Here is a 27,391-nt window from a genome sequence, read left to right as displayed (position 1 = left end):
TTATTGCAGCTATTAAATTCAAGATTAGATAAGATTACTTACACTGTGGAAACAGGCCCTTCGGCCCAAGTCCACACCGACCTGCTGAAGCGCAATCCATCCATACCCCTACATTTACCCCTTACCTAACACTACGGGCAATTTAGCATGGCCGATTCACCTGATCCGCACATCTCTGGACTGCGGGAGGAAACCGGAGCACCCGGAGGAAACCCACGCAGACACGGGGAGAATGTGCAAACTCCACAAAGTCAGTCGCCTGAGTCGGGAATTGAACCCTGGTCTCAGGCGCTGTGAGGCAGCAGTGCTAACCACTGTGCCACCGTGCCGCCGTACTGCAGACCATTTGATTCTTCATAAAAAAAGACTGTGGTGGTAACATTTATTCACAAACACTGTTCATGCAACTGGCTGTTGATTAGACATTCTTCCCACATCGTTGTGTTTGCATCCCTTCTTCAACTGCCAGACTAATTCACTGAAAACATTCGGATTACAACATGATTTTCCTGCAAAATTGCAATGCAAATTACTTATGATCATTGTTAGAATCTTTCATTCTGCGATGAACCCTGATGTACACACTATCCTCTACGCCCTTTACCTTGGACCAGTGCCTTCTCTTCATCCCACATACCGCTTTACTCATTTTCCCAACGCTCCATCCTCCTGGAACCTCCCCTCACCTTTTCCACACATCTGATCTGTTCATTCAGACCTGCCGAATTTGTGTTGTTCCTCTGAGTTTCTCTGCCACCCCCCCCATATCAATTCAAACCTATCTGCCTCTGAACTGACTGATCTCCGTGCTCTCAGATCCAACTCTAAAACTACAATCGAACATCAGTCCATTTTGTCCACAACCATCCCTAAACTTATTTCAGTTGTTGGTATCTCCTCCACTGCATCGAAACATGTAGTCTCCCAAACATTCACAGTTGACTTCTTTGACTTTTGAAAAATTACAAACAGGATTTCCCAGACATGTCTGTTCTTTCAGACGATTCCTGCCCCAAAGAACACATCTGTTTCAAAGTCGAATCGATTTTTTCTCACTTTGTGTTGTTCCTTCCCATTTACTTCTATGATATACTAATGCCTCACATCAGTTTCAGAATTTCCAGTTCGCGCCTTCCCGCCACTGCCTTTTTACCATGGGCATGCAATTCCTTTACACATCCATTTCCGATTAGGATAGATTCTGGGTTCCCCAATCCTTCCTGGGAAAAAGAAGGTTCTGACCCTTCCGCTTTTGCCATCATCCTCCTTTTCCTGACAGAGTGTCCTCATCAGTAACAATTACTCATTTAATTTTTTTCAATTTCTTCGGTTTCTTCAGTTCTGAATTTCTGTTCTGAATTTCTTCAGTTCGACAGGATGGCGATGGTTCACAATACGGGTTCCTCCGTGCCTGTCTCCTTATGGCTTATGTGGAAAATCCTTTGTTCCAGTCCAACCACGGCTACTGACCAAACATCTTTCTCTGGCATCATTGGTGCTGGTTACCGCTATAGTTTCCAACTGGTAAAGCTTTATCGATTTCACTTTCAACTTTGATCCTGAACTCATCATCACATGGTCATTGTGCGACTTCTGTCCACAGTTCCTTGACATCTCTGTTTCCATTTTTGTGGATAGAGTGGAAAGAAAATTGACTGCAGACTTCCTGACTCCCCAGTTACCATGACACTAAAACGTCACACCCTCCTTCTTGTAAAGGCTCTGTATCTTGCTCCCATTTCCCCCGTCTCTGTTGCATCTATTTTAATTGTGCCAACATCGAGAAGAGGCGAATAAAATGTGAAACATCTTCCTCAAACAAGACAGCATCTGGACGGATGTTGAAAAGGCACTGAGCCATGTACAAACCATCTCCAGCAATTCAGGCCTTATCTCTTTTCTTCTCTTCGACAACAAGGATAGGATCCTCCTTCTCCTCACCTACAAGCCAAAGAGCATTTAAACCAAGAGAATCGTTATTCGCCATTACTGCCACACCCAGCAGGTTGCCACCACCAGAGACATTTTTGCACCCTCCTCTCTTTTTGCCTTCTGCAAAATCAATCCATCCGGGATACCCTGGACCACTTCTTCTTTAATTTCCTCATCTTCCAATGCCATCGAAGGTCCCAGAAACACTTTCCCGTGACGCAACGCTTCGCATTCTCTTCACTCAGCCTAATCTGCTGCATTCACTGGTCGGAATGTATTCTCTGCTTCACTGGAGAAACGAAGTGCAGAATAATTGAATTCTTTGTGGGAAACCTGTATTCTGTCAGCCAAGAAAATGCTCAGAGCGTCCTGTTTCTGGCCATTTCAATGCCTGATCGTGTTTCCTGGCCAACATCTCTGTCTCAGGTTGTCCCAATTCTCGGGCGAGGCTCAGCATAAATTGGAAGAATAGCACCTTATTTTTCACTTGGGACACCTGCAGGCATCTGTGATTAACATCTAGTAGAACAATTTTGGGGCTTGAGCATTTTTCCACAAGTATTCCCCCTGTCCTTGTTATTGCATAGGGTGCAACCAATCACTGTCAAATTAAAATCCATAATAATCCCCATTAACAACTATTCAATCTACCAGACCGACCTTCAAGCACCCCTTTCCCTGTCCAACTACTTTTCACTATATTTTTATCTCCAGCATTATATTATTTTCCTCCTCCTCACCCCATCCTCAGCATAAAACAATCCTTTTCCTACTTAGTATCAGTTCTGAAGAAGGGTTCCTAGTCCTGAAATATTAATTGTGCGATATCTCCACAGATGCTGCCAGACCAGCTAAGGTATCCGCGCAATTTCCATGTTTGTTTCAGTTTTGCAACATCCATAGCTTTTTCAGAATTCTTTTTCCCCGAATGTACCAGTGCCTGACCTAATTTGCACCAATTGCTCTGGCATGTTTTATCTCTTCTCATTGCTACCCAAATTTCAGCTTTAAAGAACAAAGTCGGTTTAAAAATATGTTTCAATCATTTCTTTAAAGATTAGCAGCAATGTGCGAGCATGAAATATTCCGTTTCACTTTTTCTGATGCAGTAAACCAGAGATGGTCCGTTGCTTCATTTGAACTTCATTAATTTAAGACATTTACTTGGACACTGGATATTTTGAGATGGTGAAGAAATACTGGATTGACAACAAGGACACTCTCCTCACCGTACACAATAAAGAATAAATAGATTTTATATTCTGCTACAACCACTTCCAGGTAGGTGAAGTGACCCTCTTGTTTTTTTTTATCTCTACATTATCATTATGCCTTTATCTCAATCGTGTTTTCTCACCCTTCAGTACCAATCCTTACACGGTCCTCTGTTCAACTGCCATTCTTCCACATGTAATAGATTTTTTTTTATTATTCTGTGGCCGCCCAGGCACGTTCTCCTCTCACTTGATCATTTAGATTATCGGTAACAATCATAAAGTGCGCACGCTGATGTGCTGATACTTTGAATATTTGACGTTGTAACAAAAATTCGCATTTCCCCCTGTTTCCTGTTCTGGGGTTTTTGTAGTTGTGTTTTAACTGTTGTTAACACTTCTCATAAGCTCTAAGAAGTTATTGAGAGTTTTAAGGCCAATTTTCTGGCCAATAACACAAATTGCATATTTAATCAATATTCGTCCAGTTTCTATTTATGGAAAAAAATCCACTCGTGTTCGTTCTTTTAAGCACTGATCCAAACTTAATCTCATGCATTTGCATTAGGCTGCACAGTCTCTGTTGTGTGACGGTTTCCAATTTTGTGAAGGACTGTGGAAAATGCTAAATGTCATTTTCTTTTTGTTTGATTGATCTTTTATTTTCGGAAGACTAGTTTCTATAATTTTGGTCAGGTAAAGCAGAATTAACCAACTGGCATTTTCATACTTCCTCTGTCACGTCTAATGGTTACACTGACATAACAATTTCTTTGTTCCTTTCTATGTTGTTTAGAATTGTTCCTGGTCGTTGCTTACTATAGTTGCTTGACTCGTGGTGATCTCTTCAGATTTTTCTCTTTCATGGGTGTTCTATGCATTATTCTCCCCGCTCTCTGAATCGATTTCACGAAGTGTTCCAGGCTTTTCTTCTTTTCCACATACGCATTTTATAAAACATTGTGATATTTTGTCTTGAAACTGATATTTCACAGATCGTATTGATTCTTCTTTTATTTCCTGCATTTTAGTGTAATTCTTCTGTGATATGCAATTCTATTAGCAGGAACAGATTTGATTCGGAGGGGTCACGGGGTGCTTGAAGGTCGGTCTGGTAGATTGAATAGTTGTTAATAGTTGTTAATGGGGATTATTATGGATTTTAATTTGACAGTGATTGGTTGCACCCTATGCAATAACAAGGACAGGGGGAATACTTGTGGAAAAATGCTCAAGCCCCAAAATTGTTCAGGTTTTTCTTATTTAAATGAATATAATCTTTGAAAATCGATGTGCTCACTTATTTCAGTGAGGGTTTTCCACACTGAGATTTGTCTAGTTTTGTCTTCCATATCTAATTTCGCTCTCCAGCTTTCTTCTCATTCTTTCCGGTTGAATAGACTTGTTAAACGTTTCCTGTTAACTTGGAATTCCAATTGTTTCTCGCAGTCTTCTGCAGCATCTGGGATGCTTTTTTTCTAGTTTTTCTTTATATTTCCCCACGTTTTTCTCCAATTTTTCTTTCGTCTGCATATGCTGATTTTCTCCCTCGCCCAAACAACATACCTGTGTCTTCTGCAGTTTGAGATTCTTTCTAATTGATTCTGCAATCGAAAGAGATGTTGTATAATCATTCGCTTCCTTGTGTTATATTCCAGGCCAGACTCCCTCAAAGCATTTTAAGAAAGTGTCCAAAATTGTCAAAATTACTGTTTGTTTTGAGAAGGTGCAATGTACATGTTCCAGGATAGAATGCTGCTGGCTAATCGTTTTCGTTTTAAACACAACAGAATTTAATTACAAGATTACTGAATATAACAGAAACAAAAGAGAAGAAAATGACGTAACCGATCCGAAAATTCAACACATCATCCCAACTTAATGATTCTGTTACAGACAGAGATGCAAAGGGAGAGCTCTGTGCTCAGCAGCCAAAAGGAAGAAGATGATTCGGTAATGTCATCTCCCTTTGATATCCTGGGGCTTAACAAATCCTTGCTGAAAAAGTGTTGTTGGAAAAACACAGCACGTCAGGCAGCATCCAAGGAGCAGGAGAATGGACGTTTTGCGCATGATCCCTTCTTCAGGAAGGACTCTTGCCCAAAACATCGATTCCCCTGCTCCTTGGATGCTGTCTGAACTGCTGCGCTTTTCCAGCAACACTTTTCAGCTCTGATCTCCAGCATCTGCAGTCCTCACTTGTTCCCTTAACAAATCCTTCCACATCAGACTGCATGACACGACGTCCATCGACAGACAGATTACACAGTCGATTCTGCCATCAATTATGGAGATCTGAAACAACAGTATGTGGGAGAAGGTGGATCAGTCATTAGCTCTGGATGAGCCGACCAAGGCCCTCCAAACCTTTGTAAAGAATAAAACTCCTGGATGCGATGATTACCCGCAGGTTTATGTTCTGCTCTGTTGGACTTGATTAGCCAGGATCTGCTGGACACGATGCTTTTGGCAGTTACAACGAGTGAATAGATGATGAAAGGCATCGTCACCCTCATCTACAAGGGGAAGCGGGAGAGGGAGGGAATGAGAATTTGGCTGTCAACATTATTGTGAGACTAAACAGTCTTGCTTAACGTCATTGCCAACCGAATTAGCTGTGCTCAGGGATTGGTGGTTTGTCTCGAACCAACAGTGCTGTTTGAAACAGGACATGTTCTTTATGTCTTTTGCTCCTCAGAGATATGATTGCCTGCGTACAGGAGAAAGAGCGTGAATGATTGCCTTGTCAGGCTGGACCATGAGAAGGTTTTTTTAACAGAATATTGCACATGCATGTGAGGGTTGTGTTGTCCAAAATGGCTTTGGGGAGTGATTCTGTAATTGGATCCGACAGCTCTACACCAACATTGTCAAATGGGAACTGAACCGTTAGATTACTCATTCACTGACTATCAGGACAGTTTACCTGAAGGTGCAGGGAAAATGATTTGGAAGGGATGGGGCCTGCTCAAAATATTGGCAGCAGTCCATCTCCAAAGTGAAGCAGAAACTGGTCTCCATAATTATGCCATATTGGCAGGATTGGACTGCAGCGCGGTCTCATTTTCTTTTTATCTCTTTTTTTCTCAAACTGTTAAGTTTAACTTACTCGAAGATAAACGAATGAAATAGGAGATCGTCACTTGGCCAGTCCCACAGGTGAGTAAACATGCAAAGCCAGTGCTGTGCTCACCTGTCAGAGGCCAGGCCGCAAGTCCCCATGGCAGTCCCGGAGGTTGAGTACTTCGTCAGGCCGACGTAGGGATATGTGTATGCATGTGAGAGAATGTGTGTATGTGTGGTTGTAAGCTTGTAAAGTTTGTGTGTGACTGTGATGGTATATAAGCCTGTGTGCATGGGAGTGTGTGAGGTATGTGTGTAAGCACAGTATAGAGAGAAATTGTGAATCAGTACGGGTCTGTGTTATTGTGTGAGTATGTCATAGTTGATGAGTGTGTATGTGTGTGGGTTCATGCTTGTGTGTGTGCGAAGAGGTGTATAGTGCAGAGGAGTCACCTGCGATGTGACATGAATGCAAGGTCCCAGTTGAGGCCCTCGCAATGATAACAAACCTGGCAAACATCCTCTGCTCGGCCACTTTGCATTGTTGCTTTTCCTGAAATCCACCTTCGAGGATGTTCCGCTGAATGTCTGATGCCAAACATTAAATGCTGAAGTGTTCCCCGACTGCGATGGAACACCTTCGCCTGGTGATTGAGATGCGGTATCCACTCATCCATTGTCATCGAGTCTTTTGTATAAAATCTGAAGTAGTCTGGGATCGACGTATTCACTAACCAAAGCTACGAAATCCATTGTAAAAGATGAAAGACTTATTCTAAGTGTGTTTAATATATCTCAGCCTCATGTGACTCTTATGTTTTTGCAACAAATTCTGTGTCTTATAGCCCTGCTCCACAACCACCTGTCGAAGAGACTGTGTTCCGCAAGCTAGTGTTTACAAATAAACCTCTTGGATGTTAATTTGATGATCAAAGTTATTATTGGATTGTTCGTATTGGTGATGTTTATTTTCATTCCATGTTTAATCATCTAATGTTGGTTACCCATTTTTATGAAGCCTTCTCATGCAGCTGTCACTGAACTGCATCTGCAATTGTGAAATACACTAACAAATACCGTCACGGTGCATTGTATCGGATGGGCCTCTACTGGACAGGCCGAAGAGCTAATGTTTAATGATGATGTTCAAAAGCTGCATTGAAAGCAGTGTTTCTAAGATGAGTGAAGGGTGAAACATTTTGCTGAGACTCAACAAGCTGCATAATTTTCAACTTCTGCTGACAAATTGTTATTTTTCTGGCTGAGGTCGGAACCAGAAGCTTGCTTTTGATCCGTAGCTGTTTCTGTACTGTTTGTTTTAAACTCTGTCACAGAGCGAGAATTTTCCCAAGAGAGTGACTTCAACCTGTTCCAGAATCGTTAATGGAGCCAAGAACAAACCTAAGTCTTCAGATCAGCCGTGGAACGAAGTTTCTACCGACGGGCAGATGGCATGTGACTTGTTCCTTTTCATCCTCTCTTTTCCATTTGTTACTCATATTTTTCGAGTTATCATGAATTAATATTTGAGCAAATCATCTTTGCTCAAATTTCTCTCAACTATAATTAACTGAGAATGGAAAAAAGTTGCTTTCATATAAATTGTGATTCGAGACAAAGATTTTGTCATGAGTGGTAAGTATTGCCTTGGGTTCTGCAAACAGAATAAGAGAAGAGCAATCTTTGACAGAAACTGAGGGAGAACGAAGGAAGAAGGTAATGGACCAAATGCAAAAATAATCAAGTCATGTGGATTTGGTTGAGGCTAATTAAGCTTCGACCACCATTTACACCTTGTTAGGCTCCATCTATATGACATTAAGAAATCTCAATCATCTGTTTTATTACCTTTATGTTGGTATTGATTGTTTCCTGAAGTACTGTCGTGCCACTCAATTAATCTCCGTGTTGTCCTCCCGGAAGATTATTCAGTGCGAGAATGCGCTGCTAATGAATCGATGCATCTGCTTTGATTAGAGTAGCATGATGATCCACGCTGAATACAATTCAAAAATGACAAAACACGAGCAAGCACACAATTATGGGATAGAACCAATCATCGCGCACACAATAAATCTGAACGACAGTTCCCATCAGTAGAAAAGTCTTCAGTAAATCAGTCCATTTTTGTCAACACTGATATTGATAAAAGTTAAGTAATAGCTGACCTCAGGGAGATTTCTCGTCATGTTGTTGGTTTTACAGGACGAAACATCACACTGAATGCAACAACATCATATTTAAAAATCCCGAAAATTGGAGGTTGAATCAATTGAATCGGAGAGGCATTACTTTACAAAAAGTGATTAAGAATTAATTCGGTAAAATTAATAATATTATGGTATTCCAAAAATAATTTGTAACAATCCCTATATGATCTTACTGTAAATATCAGAAGCAAATGCATTGAGAAAACTGAACAATTTTGAATCTGAAAATCACTTCCTAGGACCACCAATTATCGTAAGAATGTTTAAAAAAAATCTAATAATTGTTTCAATGTTGTGAATTTTCACTATGAATGGATTGTGTTGTTTTGCTCTGCAAAAGGTTCTCGGAGTTTGTAACTTATGGACCAATGAGAGGAACATATATTGATTGTGATTTATGAACTCTACATTGTACTGCAATGTCTGTCAACCTTCTAATAAAGAAATAGACTCACACAGCATGACACAGAGCCTTTGGTCCAACAATCACGACGAACACGGTCCCAAATTAAATTCGTTCCTCTTGCCTGAGTTTGGTCCATATCTGCCTAAACGTTTCATTTGGATAAAATGATTCAATTGTCTTTTCAATGTTGTGTCTGAATCCTGCACTTGCACTGCCATTTCATTTCACACAAGGATCACCCTTTGTGTAAAAAAAAAGTTCTCTTGACGTTCTCCAATCGAATAAACCATTTCCTCAATTATCTTCCTAATTTGTTATGGAAACGACTACCAGAATTGACAGAGATATCAATATAATTCGACTTCCAAAAGAAAGATTTTCGATGTGCATGTGCATTTTTTGAAGTTTACAGTTTCTGTAAATTGATTGTATCATTCCAAGCAGTTGTCACTGAACTTGCACGTGGTGGAAGAATAGCGATCATTACTCCCATAATCGGATGTGGTTTTGAAAGGCCTTTATCACTGTCACAGGCAGCGTTGGCCTCTAGAAAGAAGACCGAATCCATGTGAATTTCCTTGCACAGAGCAGTTTCTTTCTATACTTCAATTCTATTCTGAAGTGCCCTTTTCGGTTTGGCATTTTGGAGTTATACATTGGATTAAAAATGACAGTGATATCGCTCTATCATGGCCGCCACTTGTGTCCGAGTCAAGGCACTGACAAGGGGGAAGTACAGAGATAAGACGTGACATGTACCATGTCAGGGCCCTGGAACCATTTGGAGTAGCACCCTACGGCCCAGAGGAAAATCACCACAAAAAGTCTCTGTTGGCAAAGCCGAGCCTAGTTCAAAGGAAACTTTTTGATCCGAAATTGGATGTTGCTGCATGTGCAGAAGAGTCACTCTCACATTGTTGTTTTCTTTCTTACCTTGTTTTGGTTCTTTTACATCTCGATTTTCTGGTGGACCTTTACTTCAGAAATGATTGACTACTGAGCACCTTACAGAAAACTCTTCTCTTTGAATAGTCCAATCAACAGGCAGCAGATAACACATCATCGTGTCGTCATAAGTTTATACCAAAATATCATTTGATGTAGGATGAGAAGATGACCATTCAACCCCCCAGCTATGCTTCATTAATAAATGAAATCGTGATTATCTATAAACCCTCAGTTACATTTTCCTTCTTTTTCCAACATAAGCCTTGAATCCAAGTCTAATTTTATTAAGCAAGAAATATGTGGGCCTCGGTCTTGAATGCACATGAAGGCTACACTAGAACTACAGTGAGGCATTCCAAATTCCCATCCTCTGAGGAAAGAAAATCTGCCAAAACTGTGACTTCAAGGAATCTGGTTGACTGTAGTTCTGCTCCTCCTGCCGGCCCACATTGTCTCCTGAGTGCTCAGCTTTGATTCGATTGATCCCAGAGAAATCAGTGTTGCTTCACCAGAGGCAAGTGGAAGTGCGAATACTGTCCGATGGAGTTGCACCTGGATGTAGATAATGGAGAGTTGAGGCAATAGTTTTGACAGCCAGAAACATGGCTTTTATACACATGGTAATTAGCTTAGATAATGAAGTGCCTCATTGAATATCGTAGCTGGAATGTGGGATCTTGTCATTGAGTAAAAACGTAGAAGGAAAACTTGAGTCCCATCTTGACCAGCAGTTCTTATCAATTGTCAGTGCTTATTATACCTGGAGATATACTGAAATTATCAGCAGAACTCACAAACTATCGTTCAGGAATTCAGTTGAAGTCCTTTGGACAATTAACTGGAGACAACTGAGAAACTCCTCCATCCAGTCAGCAAGTTGGGGTTCGGGAGTTATTTAAAGACACGTGGTGTAATACCACGGACTGGAGGGCACACGACGAATGGTATAGATGGCAAAGTCTTGGGTCAGTCTAAACGATTAACGTGGAGCGCTCTATCGCTAATGTCAATGTTGCCTGTAATGATTGTAACGCGACATTGAAAAAATATCTGATGGTTTGGAAAGGTCGGGCGTGTCTTGGAGTTTGTCTCCGAAGGCTGACTTCTTAATAAGCTGTGAAGAAAGATCAATTTGTCCTGACGAACAGAGGACTCGAGATCCCTGTGCAAAATCTCCCCCAACAGTCAAAAATACCAGGAATACATGGAAGTGTGAATATTGCACAAAGTAACAGAAACGTGTCGAAGCAGTAATTTTGCCAAACATAAAAGAGAGTATGTGGAAATGGGAATACTGTCTCAACTGACAAGGAATTCAAACAACAAATATTTACAATTCTAAGTCTCCTTTCCCGTACAAAATGTTGCATATCTCTAACTCTATATCAACATACTGATCTGATAAAGCCCGTACATAATTTGCAGCAAGTCAATTTTCAGAGCCAGTCTCTGATGCCGATCTCTCTGGGTTGTCTTCGGTCTTCTGCTGGAAAGATTTTTTTTTAGAAATAGCTACCTTTTAGAGAGTTTGTAAGCAGTCTTTCGGTGACAATAGGTGTTCTTTCTCTCCAGCTTACTGTAAAAAATGCCTGCCTGCTATACCCAAAACATCGTCTCATTGTTTTGTTGTCAAAACAGGAAACTTCAAATTCGAATGTGTTTACATGTTTTGAGGCATAATTTAGAATCATCGGTTAAATTCGAACTGCTCTGCAAACAGCAGATATCCACATCTTGGCAAAATGTCCCAACCTAAAATTGGCCAATACACTTTATGCCTGCAGTCATTACAGGTGTTTGCCAGCGTTTCAACTTTTATTCTGTGTTAAATATACAGTACACATCTTCAACTTTATAACACCTCCCCCTCTTAAGAAAAAAATGAACCTCATTATGATGCGGCGAAGCATGAATTAGGATGTGTGGCTTGGAAAAGTAGGCTTCAAGGGAAGGGCACAATCGATATGTGGAGCTTGTTCAAGGAGCAGCTTTTGAGTGTCCTTGATAAGTATGTACCTGTCAGGCAGGGAGGAAAGGGTCATGTGTGGGAGCCGTGGTTTAATAAGGAGTTGGAATCGGTTGGTAAAGGGAAGAGGGCGGTCGATGTAAAGATGAGGCGTGAAGGTTCAATTGGGGCGATTGAGAGTTATAAGGCAGCCAGGAAGGATCTGAAGAGAGAGCTAAGAGCAGCAAGGAGGGGACATGAAAAGTCCTTAGTTGGTAGGATTAGGGAAAACCCAAATGCTTTCTATAAGTATGTCCGGAATAAAAGAATGACTTGAGTAGTAATAGATCCAGTCAAGGAAAGCAGTGGGAAGTTGTGCGTGGAGGCTGAAGAGATTGGAGAGACACTGAATGAATACTTTTCGTCAGTATTCACTCAGAAACAGGACATTGTTGCCGATGTGAATATTGAATCACAATTAATTAGAATGGACGGTTTTGAGGTATGTAGGGAAGAGGTGTTGGAAATTCTGGAAAGGGTGAAAATAGATTAGTCCCCTGGGCCTGATGGCATTTATGCTAGGATTCTCTGAGTAGCAAGGGAGGAGATTGCAGAGCCATTGGCCTTGATTTCTATGCCCTCATTGCCGACAGGAATAGTGCCAGAAGACTGGAGGATAGCAAATGTGGTTCCCTTGTTCAAGAAGGGGAGTAGAGATAACCCTAGTAACTATAGGCTGCTGAGTCTCACTTCTCTTGTGGGCAAAGTCTTAGAGGGAATTGTAAGGGATAGGATTTATGAACATCTGGATAGGAATAACGTGATCAAGGATAGTCAGCATGGTTTTGTGAAGGGCAGGTTGTGCCTCACAAGCCTTATTGAATTCTTTGAGAAGGTGACGAAGGAGGTGGACGAGGGTAAAGCGGTAGATGTGGTGTATATGGATTTTAGTAAGGCGTTTGATAAGGTTCCCCATGGTAGACTACTGCAAAAACATACGGAGATATGTCATTGAGGGTGAGTTGGAGGTTTGTATTAGGAATTGGCTGGCTGGAAGAAGACAAAGGGTAGTAGTTGATGTTAAAGGTTCATCTTGGAGCACAGTTAACAGCGGTGTTCCGCAAGGAGCTGTTTTGGGATCATTGTTGTTTGTCATATTTATAAATGACGTGGAGGAGGGGCTAGAAGGTTGCGTGAGCAAGTTTGCGGATGATACGAAAGTCGGTGGAGTTGTTGACAGTGATGAAGGATGTGGCAGGTTACAGCGGGATATAGATAAGCTGCAGACCTGGGCAGAAAGGTGGAAAATGGAGTTCAATAGGTAGTGTGAAGTGATTCACTTTGGTAAGAGTAACAAGAATATGTAGTACTGGGCTAATGGTCGGATACTTGGTAGTGTGGATGAGCAGAAAGATCTTGGTGTCCATGTACACAGACCTCTGAAAGTTGCCACCCAGGTAAATCGTGCTGTGAAGAAGGCATATGGCATACTGGCTTTTATTGGGAGAGGAATGAAGTTCCGGAGTCGTGAGGTCATGTTGCAGTTGTATAAGACTCTGGTGCGGCTATATCTGGAGTATTGTGTGCAGTTTTGGTCGCCATACTATAGGAAGGATGTGGAGGCACAAGAAAGGGTGCAGAGGAGAATTACCAGGATGTTGCCTGGTATGGTAGGAAGATCGTATGAGGAACGGCTGAGGCACATGGGGATGTTTTCATTGGTGAAATTAAGTTTTAGGTGGTGACTTGGTAGAGGTGTACAAGATGATTAAGGGTTTAGATAGGGTTGACAATGAGTAACTTTTTCCATGTATGGAGTCAGTTATTACGATGTGGCATAGCTTTAAATTAATGGGAGGTAGGTATCGACCAGATGTTAGGGGTAGATTCTTTACTCAGCGAGTCGTGAGTTCATGGAATACCCTGCCATTAATAGTGTTGGACTCTCCCTCATTATGGGCATTTAAACGGATTTTGGATAGGCATATGGAGAATAGTGGGCTAGTGTAGTTATGTGGGCTTGGATCGGGCCAACATCGAGGGCCAAAGGGCCTGTACTGCGCTGTATTTTTCTATGTTTCTATGTTTCGATTAACAAAATGTAGCTTCATGTTTTTTCGACGTCTAACCACATTACCACGACATGAATTGAAGTTCATATTAACTTCTGCACACACACATACATATATGATAGCAAATGTGCTATCATGGATTTAAGGGGTAAAGTTAAAACGATTTACACACACACGCGCGCGCACACACACACACACTTTGGTTACTTTACCCCTTAAATCCGTGATAGCGCATCTGCTATCATATTTTTACGTCGTGTAACACTGGTGTGTAAACTGGTGAGTAAACATCGTGCAGCTTGGCGATTTTAAAAGTGCCGTCACGTATCTGATCGTGATGTCCAGATCACTGACAAACCGTCCAGATATTCCATTTTCACCCGTTGTGTAGGTGAAGTCTCCAGAAAGAATGATCAGCAAAGATGTCGCCAGAAGGGGTGGGAGATACTGCAAGATATCCAACTGCTCCCTTCCAAGCAAACATCCCAATCTGATTTTATTCCATTTGCCAGCATGTCGCCCGGACCACTTGAAGCCTTCCTATTCATACACCTATCAGATGACTTTGAAATATTGCACTTGTACCGGCCTCCACAACTTGCTCTGCCAGCTGATTCCATACATGATACACTCTCTGTGTGAAAACATTATCACTTAGCTTCCTTTAATATTTCTCCCTTCTCACAATGTCCTTTCGGATTGAACTCTCCTGTACTTAGAAAAAGACCTCGTCAATCCACCGAATTTCCACCCCCATCCTGGATAAATATTTTATAAATCTTTGCAAGGAAAACAATAAGTACAGAAACTTACACCTGTATGAATACAGAGAAACATGGAATCTTGCAAAGAATAGCATGTTGATGCATACAACATGTGCAGTCAAAATTAATATTGTGTGGATTAAGAGTATAGATTAAAACACGTACAGACACGAGGGGAAATGCATACCGTCATGATAAAATATTTACGCTCAAACAGACAGAGTAACGATTCAAATGCATTTCAGATACTTTATTATAAACGTGATGTTGTCAAATTTGGTTGTGAACACACAGAGCAAGGCGAATAATTTTTAAATGGCTGTAAATGTGGAAACAGGAATAGTCAATGAGAGCTGACTGAGTGAGTTCGATGGAGAAGAAAACTCTGTCCTTCCCACACAGACGCCCCATAACCCTGAAGAAACACTGTTGAGGTGGCAGAATGGAAGGACAAACCAGTGGGACAGTAAGAAGTTCAGATTAGAATGTGGTGGAGGGATTCGATTGCCACCACGAACTGAGAGCCAGGGTCACCGATCACTGCATCACAAAAAACAGAGGAGTTTCACCACTTGTCCTTTTCTGCTGTGGTTAATGAAAAGCTTGCAAACTCTCGCACATTTAGACTTACAGTCAGCAGGGCAAGCAGCATCAGTGGAAAGAAATTGAAGTTTAAGTTTCAGTCAGGTGACCCTTCAGTCGACCGGAAATGCAAACTCTGATTTCTCTGCATAGATACTGCTGAACTTTTCCAGCTACTTCTGGATTTGTTTCTGATTTACTACATTCATATTTCATTTGTTTTCCGGTTAGCTTTGCTGTTCAGTAGTTTTAAATGGACGTTTTAATTATTTCCAAATTGAAGGTATACACAGAGTAAATGTAGGAAATGAGGAGAGTTGAAGGTTTGTGCGGACTGAGAAACTGCAGGACTCAAGAGATACATTGAAATTTTCTCCATACCATGTGTGAAAATTTTCGATGAACTAAAACTCCCCTCAATCTTTTACCTTTGATAGGCTGCCTTATTGCCACAAATTTCAATTGAAACTAGAAAATACCAGTTTAATTGATTAAATACTGAATTAATTTGGTTAAGTGTTTAATTCAGTTGCTGCTGGAACTTTGTTCAGTTCACAGCATAATTCACAGTTTAGGTGCTTTATCCGAGGAGTTACGGCAGGAAGTGAAATTGCCCCACAACCCAATGCAGATAACAAGTGGATATTCCAAAAAAAAAATCAGAACTTGGGATCACTTACATGGACCTGCATGTGAAAACGTTGAATATTTGAGAAAGAGATGAGTCCAGGTTAGAATATAATGGAGGGATTAAATGCAAACGTGACGGGAGAGCGATTAATATCGATGTTTAAATCACAAAAACAGAGGAGGTTAACCACTTGTCCATTTTGTGTTTTGGTTAATGAATCTGTTTGAGCACGATTGCAAAACCGGGCGCATTTAGATCCACAATTTAATGCTCGACCATGTGCTGCTCTCGAAGTGAACACGAGCATTTATCACGTTTGTCACTGCCTTTCCAGACGTTTACCTGGTCACAATCGAACCAATACTTAACAAAGCCTTTCGACACCCACATGAACCATTATGACTCTCGAGCATAATGCACAAGCCCCACGATGGAAGCCAGCACTAAAATATCTGAAAAAGAACCTTAAACGTAACACCATCCAGATTACCACGTGAGCTGCCAAGAGAGAATTAAAATTAAAACGACATGGAAATGTAACAACATCTCTACCGCCATATGGATAAGCAGGAATACTACCACATTTAATGTTTGTTTGCATTATCAGAATGTTATTGATATGCTTTCTTCCACATACTTTTGCATGAAGCAAAGCAGACGAGGGTATCCTAAAAACCACAAAAGGAATGAAAGGTATCACATATCAAAAGACTGCAACATTTCTTTGAAATCCGCTGCCTGTGGGAAGCTACTTGCCTCGGTCTAGTCTCACTGACATCTTTGATTAGTTTCCCTGCAGTGTGGAAACACGCCATTTCACCCAACAAGTCCACACCGACACTCCAAGGAAAGGCTCAAACCCATTCCCGTAACCGATATTTACCCCTGACACATGCATCTAACGCTCTGGGCAATTTAGCATGGGTAAATCGCCTCACCTGCACATCTATGGATTGTTGGATGAAACCGGAGCATACCCACGGGATCGGGTGTGGGGGTGGTGGGGTGTGGGCAGAATGTGCGAACTCCAGACAGATAATCACCCAAGGTGTTAAATGAACCCGAGTTACTGGTGCTGTGAGGTAGCAGTGGTTACCACCGAGCCACCATGCCATCCTCATTTGCTAATTCAACTGGAAACCCTCTGAACTTCTGAACGAGTAAAACACGATTTGCACAAACGTGAAGCTAATGCAATGATTAATTATCTGAACTGGAATACAGTAAACAATCGAACGGTCGAGAAATTCAACGGATTTGACTGTGTCTGTGGAGAGATATTAGTTGTCAAATCCACTAAGCCTTCTCAGCACCATTCTGATTTGGGAATTTGAACTCAATGAGACTGATGGAGAAACATCTGGAATGAAGGCCATTGATTAAAAAGAACATTTGGTTCACTAATGTCCTATGTTGAATGCAACTACCACTCTCACTTTGTCTCCAGATTCCCAGCAACGTTGTGAACTCTGAACTGCCCTCTGGGGCAATTTGGACAACAAGTGATGATTTCGCTAATGACTCCTCCATCCTTTCAATTTTTGTGGGATAATGATATTGTCTGAAATGCTTCAGAAAGAAAAGTAGTAGACTTTAGTCGTAGCAACTGAGTAAATGATTCTCTCAATTTGTCCAAACCTCCTGCATCAAATCCTGGTCAAATTCCCTCTTTTTGGTGCAGAACTTAACAATCCATAATCGTTTGTCAGTTCGAGTTGGGGCAGAACTCGCTGGTGTGCATATATCTCCAAGACTGATCTTTTGTTTAGTCGTGCAACAGTTATAATTTCGTCACTAAGGTGAGGAGAAATTTTCTCGGTTTTCTCTTCGAAAAGTCTTCAGAAATTTCAAGAGTTCTGTCAGGCTTGCACACAGACGTAACTCCCTCCTTGCAGGCACAGGCAATCGTAAACACACACACACACACACAAAATCATTTAGATCTGTCTCTGCCTGTTCAGTGGAATTAGAATTTCATGGAGTTTCCCCAGTAACCCTTGGCATTCTGACTCTTTCTCAACAATCGTTCACACTTGTCGTCAATGCAAATATCCTTAACACAGGTTTTATTGCAGAATGTATTCCTGATATCGGGAAGATTAACTTCCAAGTGTTCACTGTCCATACTCACCATATATATTTTTTTCCACTGGGAATCCGTTCTCAGTGTTCCTGGCAGACAACGTAAGGTGACTGATAATTATATCATCAAAGTTTCAATTTTGCATGTCATTTTAATTTATGACTTGACAGACTTAGAAAGCATATTGGAAAACATTTTTTTCTGTTTCTCACCAAATGTAAATGTTCAGTTTGAATACATCATTGAAAAGTAACCTTTCTCAAAACAGTATTTAATTATCTCCATTGTTTCTACAAGAACTAGAGAGTTCCTCTTGCCTTTTCTGTTTGCCTGACCAGATAATTAATAAGAATCTTATTTTATCAGGTTAAATGGCGATGTTTTCTTCAGAATCACTGAATTTACATCAAGCAAACGTCTTAATAATACCGTGAAAAACATTAACTTCCTGCATTATTATATCATGTGTTTCACAACTGATGCAGAGAAAACACAATAAATTTTCTTTTCCACCCTGATCAAAGGTCACTAGATTCGAAGTGTTTACTGGTTCGCCTCTTCACAGATTCTGCAAGACATGCCGAGTTTCTCCATCATATTATATTTTTATCGTGTTCTTAAAAGTTGTGTTGTACTCATCAAGATTGATAAGAGATAATAGTTTTAATGAGCTTGATGGTTTAATTGTAGAAATGTCCGAGACAGAAGAAGTGACGTGTTACATTGATGGACTGCATGTGGACTGCTTCCTCTACACAACATCAGTCATGTGAACAGATACATGTCAACATTCTCATTGATGAGCTCTCTCTCACACAATGTGCCCACTCCCGACAATATTCTGTAGTAAAGTGCAACGAAATTACCAAGATATCTGGACATACTGTACCTTTGCTTTGTACGAATGAAACTCGGTTGAGAGTATTTTCAAATTTATGTCATCAATCTCAATGTCTGCAATGAAACCCTTAGATTTCCACATTGAAGTTGAAGTCCATAAACATCAGATTAGATTCGATCTTTGATTGAAGGGTGCGCTTTTTTGAATATACAAGGTTTCGTTTAGTCGACAAAAACTCAGGAAAATACCCACATGAGAAAGGCTGAGGGACATCCAAGTTACATGAATACAGAAACCAATTATGTTTCATGTTTAAAGAAAAACACAGTATGTTTGTGTCTGAAAGAGACGTGAAATGAAACGTTCTTGGGCACAGCCATTTGTTGGAATAAATTTATTTTACAGTCTTCTGACAAAACCGTCTCTGAAATAATATACACGAAAATCTTGCCATATTTTTCAGCTCTGCTCTAAATTTGCTCTGTGTCGCTGCATAAATACACGGGTTTAGAAAACAATGAAAATACTTCAAGATATCTGACATTTCCATGGCGATAAAATCAGGGTTTGTGAACTTGCCACGGTAATAAACGCTATTTGTCAGGTTGGTAATACACAACCCCACAGCATTCGTTAATCAGAGCACAATAAAACTTACTGTTATCGAGAATAATAAAATGATGGACTTTCTGCGGTTTTCCATTTCTGAATCACATTGATTCCCACACTTGGAACGCCGGAGAGCAAAGCGGGTTCTATTTGCCTCTACAATGCGTTTGATAATTATTGAATTGCACAAGACAATCAGAGTAAAGGGAATCCAAACCACAGAGGCACTGTAAAACCAGACAAAACCAATCCCTGCTGAAGACGAAAAAAAGGCTTCACTTGACTTGCAGCCCCATGGCAAATCGTTAATAATTTGCTCAGGTTCATAAGCAAACAAAACTGGTATTTCCTTCAACACGATCACAACTGTCATAGTTATTATGAGAGTGATTGCCGTTCTTTTGGTACAATACTTTGCTTGAAACGTCCGGCAGCAAATTACGACAAATCGGTCAAATGTGAAGTAGACAACACACCAAACAGATAACTCGGGAGTGACAGCAGTCAGATATATAATGACTCTGCAATGAGGAGTATGGGACAGGAACGAAAAAGGAAAGTGATAGCTGAAGATATGATATAATATTACATTGTTGATGAGGACCAGTAGATCTGTCATTGCCATAGCGAACATATAAACAGTGACGCAGTTGGAAAGGCCACATTTTCCTTGTGAAAGAATCCGAATTGTGGCCAAGTTCCCTATAAGACAGGAAAAAACTGAATAAAATTTCAATTGTTGATTCAAATGACATACGATTATGTGAGTCAATGCATCTGATTAACAGCGTACGAAAATTATTGATTTAACTGGCATTGTGATCAGTTTGTATGGGATAACAACGCATTCCAAAAATGTTTCAGGAACATTATGATCACACCAGCAAGATTAAGTGAATGCAGAGATCTGAAGCAAGATTGATCAATAGCCCTTACATTTAATTCCATGAAACGTTACAACAAAACGAAATGGTGACTCGACTTAATTAACTGAATTAACAAGATGAGAGAAGGTAGGGATCTAAACACAGAAATTGTATCGGCCCACGAGGTTCTCTTGTGGTGTCATGGTCGTTCCGCTGTCCCTGGACAGAGATACCCTGGATGAGTTCCGACCTGTTGCGGTGGCGTGTGAAGCATCTCTGATCAGATTAATGAGGGAATGTCAGTTAAAAATGAATTGACTTACCGGGAACAGCAACAGATGCAAGCAACGGGTAGTAAATCTCTGTCACCAGCAGAATTGCAGGCTTCCCCATTTTGTGCAGCCGAAAATGATTTCTGTCAGAGGTAAAATACTCTGACGTGAAATGGCCAGTCCAATGAAACGGCGTTGATATTTATGCATGTATCAAAACTTCAGGGAGTTAATTAGTCACAATACTCACATTAGTTGCAGTTATTTAATTATTATAATTAGGAAAGCGTGCTTCTGGTAAGCCAAAATAGAACATTGATAGAAATGCAAATGTGAAAATTCGAGTATAGACCTACTAAAGTGAAAACGGAAGTTCTTTCTTGTGTGAATTAGTGTAACACAATTTTTCGCTAACACATGTGGTCTCAAATCCTTAGTTTAGATCAACAAATCTCTGTAACCTGCTTCATGTCAATGCCTTCTGCAATATCCATGCTTTTCCATTTAATTGGTGTTCAAAATCTCAAAGTATGCTCAACGTTTTAAACCTGTCATGCCTCTGCATTCACTGGTGCAAGCTGTTCTGTGAGTTGCTTGGATAATGAGATTTAGGCAGCTGTTCTTTGAGTTGCATCGACTCCCCCTGAGCGTCAGTATCACTTTGTTTAATATATGTTGTCCTCCACAATCGACAAGTAACTGAATGCTTGAAATGAGAGTGACTTGAAGCTAAGAATCGGTCAGGGCCTAAAAGATTGCAATCATTATATTCTAATATATTGATGCACATTTACAGATTCGCTTCCTGATGAAGTGCTCTGGCCCGAAACGTCGAATTTCCTTTTCCTAGGATGCTGCCTAACCTGCTGTGCTTTAACCAGCAACACATTTTCAGCTCTGATCTCCAGCATCTGCAGACCTCACTTTTTATTCTACTTTGTAGTTGTTTATGAATGCGTCGAATTAGCAGTTATGCTAGTTTGCTTTACAATGATACAACAGTTTACGACATTACACTGTGTTTCTGCTTTATGAATTGGAGTCTCCGTCCCTGTAGGGCTTTGAATTCTATGGAAAACCCACGATTGAATTGGGAGAATATTTCACAAGGCCGGCCGACACTAAAACTGAGTTTGCTTCACAGCCTATTTAGCTGCCGAAAATGTTAGCGGGAATCACACCGATAGTTGTGCAATTGCAATCAGATCCACACAGTGCTGATAGGGTTTCAGCTGTTGGAATCGCGTTTGAAGGTTTTAACTTTTCTAACATTAAATATCATCCACCTCATCTTTCAGGAAATTTGTTTCCTCAACTATTTCTTTTCTACCTGTTGTATTCCTCTTGATTTTATCGGTAATCATGTTTCTATCTCCACCAAGTCCTTTATTGCTGGAGACAATGTCATCTGATCACTGCTATGAAATAGAAGAATGAAATATTTCTGAGCAATTGCACAACATTTCATTATTCAAAGAAAATTGTGGTGATAGCATTTATTCACAAACACTTTTGATGCAACTGCCTGCTGATTAGACATTCTTCCCACACCGTTGTGTTTGCATCCTTTCTCCAACTTCCTGACTAATTCAATGAAAACATTCGGATAACAACATGTGCTTCCTGCAAAATTGCAACACAAATTAATTATGTTCATTGTTATAACCTTTCTAACCGCATTCTTCGATAAACCCTGATGTACACACTGTCCTCTCTGCCCTTTGCCTTGGACCAGTGCCTTCTCTTCATCCCACATACCGCTTTACTCATTTTCCCAACGCTCCATCCTCCTGGAACCTCCCCTCACCCTTTACACACATCTGATCTGTTCATTCAGACCTGCCGAATTTGTGTTGGTCGTCTGAGTTTCTCTGCAACTCCCCCCATATCAATTCAAACCTATCTGCCTCTGAACTTTCTGATTTCCGTGCTCTCAGATCCAACTACAATCGAACATCAGTCCATTTTGTCCACAACCATCCCTAAACTTATTTCAGTTGTTGGTATCTCCTCCTCTGCCTCGAAACATGTAGTCTCCCAAACCTTCACAGTTGACTTCTTTGCCTTTTGAAAAATTATAAGCAAGATTTCCCAGGCATGTCTGTTCTTTCTGAGGACTCCTGCGCCTTCAATCATTTCTTGAAAGATTAGCAGCAATGTGCGAGCATGAAATATTCCGTTTCAATTTTTCTGATGCAGTAAACCAGAGGTGGTCCGTCGCTTCATTTGAACTTCATGAATTTAAGACATTTACTTGGACACTGGACATTTTGAGGTGGTTAAGAAATACTGGATTTGCAAGGACACTCTCCTCGCAGCACACAATAAAGAATAAATAGGTTTTATGTTCTGCTACAACCAATTCCAGGTAGATGAAGTAACTCACTTGTTTTTTTTCATCTCTACATTATCATTATGCCTTTATCTCAATCGTATTTTCTCAACCTTCAATACAAGTCCTTACATGGTCCTGTGTTTAACTGCCATTCCTTCACATGTAATAGATATGATTTTATTGTTCAGTGGCCGCCCAGGCATGTTCTCCTCTCACTTGATCATTTAGAACATCGGTAACACTCATAAAGTACGCACGCTGATGTGCTGATCCTTTGAATAATTGACGTTTTATCAATAAGTCGCATTTTCCCTGTTTCCAGTTCTGGGATCGATGTAGTTATGGTTTAATTGTTGTTAACACTTTTCATAAGGTCTAATAAGTTAATGAGAGTTCTAAGGCCAATGTCCTGGTCAATAACACAAATTTCATATTTAATCAAAATGCTCAATGTCATTTTCTTTTTCCTTCACACCTTTAAATATCCATTGCCTTTTAATTCAAATCACACTGAAATTTACCTTGACGGATGTATGATTACGCCTTTATTTTCTGAAGACTAGTTCCTATAATTTTGTTCAGGTAAAGCAGAATTAACCAGCTGATAGTTTCAAGCTTCCTCTGTCACATCTAATGGTTACACTGACATAACAATTTCTTTGTTCCTTTCTATGGTGTTTAAAATTGTTCCTGTTCGTTGCTTACTGTAGTTGCTTGACTTGCGGTGATCTCTTCTTATTTTTCTCTTTCACGGGTGTTCTATGCGTTATTCTCCCCGCTCTCTGAATCGATTTCACGAAGTGTTCCAGGCTTTTCTTCTTTTCCACATACGCATTTTATAAAACATTGCGATATTTTTTGTTGAAGCTGATATTTCTCAGAACGTATTGGTTACTCATTTATTTTTCGCATTTTAGTATAATTGTTGCATGATAAGCAATTGTATTAGCAGGAGCAGATTTGATTCTTCCGTTTTTTTTGTTTAAATAAATATAATCTTTGAAAATCGATGTGCTCAGTTATTTCAATGAATGTTTTCCATACTGACATTTGTCTGGTTTTGTCTTCCATATCTAATTTCGTTTTCCAGCTTTCTTCTCATTCTTTCCTGTTGAATAGACTTCTTAAAAGTTTCCTGCTATCCTGGAATTCCAATTGATTCTCGCAACCTTCAACAGTATCTGGGATGATTTTTTTTGCAGTTTTTTTGTATTTCCACACGTTTTTCTCCAATATTTCTTTCGTCTGCATAAGCTTATCTTCTCCCCCGCCCGACCAACACACCTGTATCTTCTGCAGTTTGAGATTCTTTCTCTTTGATTTGGTAATTCCAAGAGATGTTGGAAAATCATTCTCTACCTTGTGTTATGTTCCAGGCCAGACTCCCTCAAAGCATTAGAAGAAAGTGTCCAAATGTGTCGAAATTGCTGTTTGTTTTAAGCAGGTACAATGCAAATGTTCCAGGAGTGAATGCTGCTGGGCAATCTTTTTCGTTTTAAACAAAAACGAATTTATTTACAAGATTACTGAATAGAACAGAAACAAGAGAGAAGAAAATGACGTAACCGATCCGAAAACTCAACACATCATCCAAACTTAATGATTCTGTTCCAGACAGAGATGCAAAGGGAGAGCTCTGTGCTCAGCAGCCAAAGGGAAGAAGATGGTTCGTTCATGTCATCTCCCTTTGATATCCTGGGGCTTAACAAATAGGTCAGGCAGCATCCAAGGAGCAGGAGAATCGACGTTTCGGGCATGAGCCCTTCTTCAGGAACGGCTCATACCTTAAACATCGATTCTCCTGGTCCCTGCATGCTGCCTGACCTGCTGCGCTTTTCCAGCAACACATTTTCTGATCTGATCTCCAGCATCTGCAGTACTCACTTTTCTCCTGAACAAATCCTTCCACGTCAGACTGCATGACACGACATCCATAGACAGAGAGATTACCTAGTTGCTTCTGCCATCAATTACGGAGATCTGGAAAAACAGGATGTGGGAGACGGTGGTTCAGTCATTACCTCTGGATGAGCCAACCAAGGCCCTCCAGTCGTTTGTAAAGAATAAAACTTCTGGAAGCGATGATTACCCGCAGGTTTATGTTCTGCTCTGTTGGACTTGATTGGCCAGGATCTGCTGGACACGATGTTTTTTGTAGTTAAAATTAGTGAATACATGAGGAAAGTTATCGTCACCCTCATCTACAAAGGGAAGGAGTAGAGGGAGGGAATTAGAATTTGGCTGTCAACATTATTGTGAGACAAAACAGTCCTGCTTAAGGTTATTGCCAACCGCATTAGCTGTGCTCAGGGATTGGTGGTTTGTCTCAAACCAACAGTGCTGTTTCAAACAGGACAATTTCAACAGGAGAGAGAGCGTGAATCATTGATTTAACAGCCTCGACCATGAGAAGGTTTTTAACAGAATATTGCACATCCATGTGAGGGATGTGCTCTCCAAAATGATTTGGGGAGACACTCTGCACTTGAATCCGACAGCTCGGTTCCAACATTGTCAAATGGGAACTGAAACGATAGATTAACCATTAACTGACTATGAGGACTATATACTTGAAGGTGCAGGGAAAATGATTTGGAAGGGATGGGGCCTGCACAAAATATTGGCAGCAGTCCATCACCAAAGTGAAGCAGAAATTGGTCTCCATAAATATGCAATATTTGCAGGATTGGACATCTGCGCCGTCTCATTTTTTAATCTCTTTTTTTCCTCAGACTGTTAAGTTTAACTTTTTCGTAGATGAACGAAGGAAGTAGGAGATCGTCACGTGGCCAGTCCGACAGTTGATTAAACATGCCAAGCCAGGGCTGTGAGGTGGGTGTACGCCTGTCAGAGGCCAGGCTGGTGTCTAAGCCGCAAGTCCCCATGGCAGTCCCAGAGGTTGAGTACTGCTTCACGCCGACGTAGGGATATGTGTCCAGGTGAGTCCAAGGCAAGGTCGGCACGGCGGTTGCGAGTCCCAGAGCTGAGTCCAGAGTAGAGGCCAGCATATGGATTGATGAGCCCTGGCGAGTTTGACACGGATGCGACGCCTTTGCGGACTGAAAGAAATGCCTCCAAGTTTGAAGCCTGGTATATTATGACTTGGCTCAGGCAGTCTGAAGGCTGCACGCTGCCAGAGACAAAGAATTAAGTGCAAATACTTTTCAAAAGAAAACTTTTGATGTTTTTATTTTTACGGAGATTTTATAAAATCATTCTATCCAGTCTGGAACAAATACTAACATATTCTGCACCCAAAGTATCCTGTAACTAAGATGTTGCCAAGTGGCACACTGTAAATTTTCACTGCACTCATTCTAGTTCATGATCAATTAAGGCTATTTAAGTTCAATTCAACTGCGGGGAAAAAGCTAGTCAACAGGTGTGAGGCCCTCACTCTCTTGTTTTACGTGGCACAGGTCTGGCCCATTCCTGAAAGTTATGCTATTTCTGATACTGGAGGTATCTTCTGTTTTATCTGGAAACAAAAGATAGACCAGCTCGGCAGGAAGTCCATACAAAAATCTTTGGATGAGGTGAGGAAGATGAGCATTCACACCTTTGCCGTTGTTCTGATGGCTATGTATGTGTGTTGCTAAATGAAGCTGCGCACAGACACTCTGTATGAAAAGGAAAACTAGTTTTAGTATGTGCTGAAGCGTTGTGCACGCTGGGACTGGTTTTGCAACAGCAGAAAGCTCTATGTAGTATGATAATTCCAAATCACTTGCCTTCATCAAGATATTTGCAAAACAAAAAATGTCTTTGACCATCGACACATCAGGAAAAGGTCAGCACGCAACCTTCTCGAGATCCTGAATGAAACATTGTGAGGAATCATGTTGCACAATTTCCTGAGCACACTGTCGAAGTGATTTGGCAAACTGCTGCATCACCAGAATTGGTCAATAAGGACTGAGACCTCGCTTGCATTTTGGCGACAAGGGAACGTCTGTGCCCTCACAAAGATGTTTTGTGTATTATTGTTAGGTAAGTGCCAGTTCAACGCTGATTTTGAAGTGACTGTGCAGTTGATTGAGACCGTCACGCATCTGTTTCTGGCAAGTAAGTCTGAAGAAAGATGCGGTGATTTGTGACAATTTTGCCCGCGAGGCAGGACTCTATGCACTATGGTCTGTTCCGCAGGACGCACACTGACACAACCATCAGGTGTACCTGGAAAACCAACAGCTCAGTGACGGACCCTTTCTGGTCTGTCAGAGTAAGGACCGGATCCGATTGGGCGTTGCAGACTGGCACGTACCGAACTCAGGACCAGAAAAGTAGAACGCATTTAGGTTTGGGGCAGCCACTACTGAGGCTCTGTGGGGAAAGACTACTCTCTGATGTCTTCCTACTGTAGATAAATCGGGGTTCTTTCTGTTATTACACCCTCCAAGTGCCTGACATATGTGCAAATAAGAGTAGTGTATGTGTGTGATACAGAGGCCTTTAGTTTTCTGACAGGTAATTTATGTATTGAGTTGATATGCAACTGTACAGATCAGAACTGTTTTTTTACACTCACGAGGGCATTTTGTAAAAATAAAGTATATTTTTGAAATTGAAAAGAAATCTGTTTCTTTCGATAAATTGAATTAAAATGTCTTGTTCCATG

Source organism: Hemiscyllium ocellatum, chromosome 41, assembly GCF_020745735.1.
Source record: "Hemiscyllium ocellatum isolate sHemOce1 chromosome 41, sHemOce1.pat.X.cur, whole genome shotgun sequence".
Classification (NCBI taxonomy): domain Eukaryota; kingdom Metazoa; phylum Chordata; class Chondrichthyes; order Orectolobiformes; family Hemiscylliidae; genus Hemiscyllium; species Hemiscyllium ocellatum.
Note: the sequence above shows the minus strand (reverse complement) of the source record.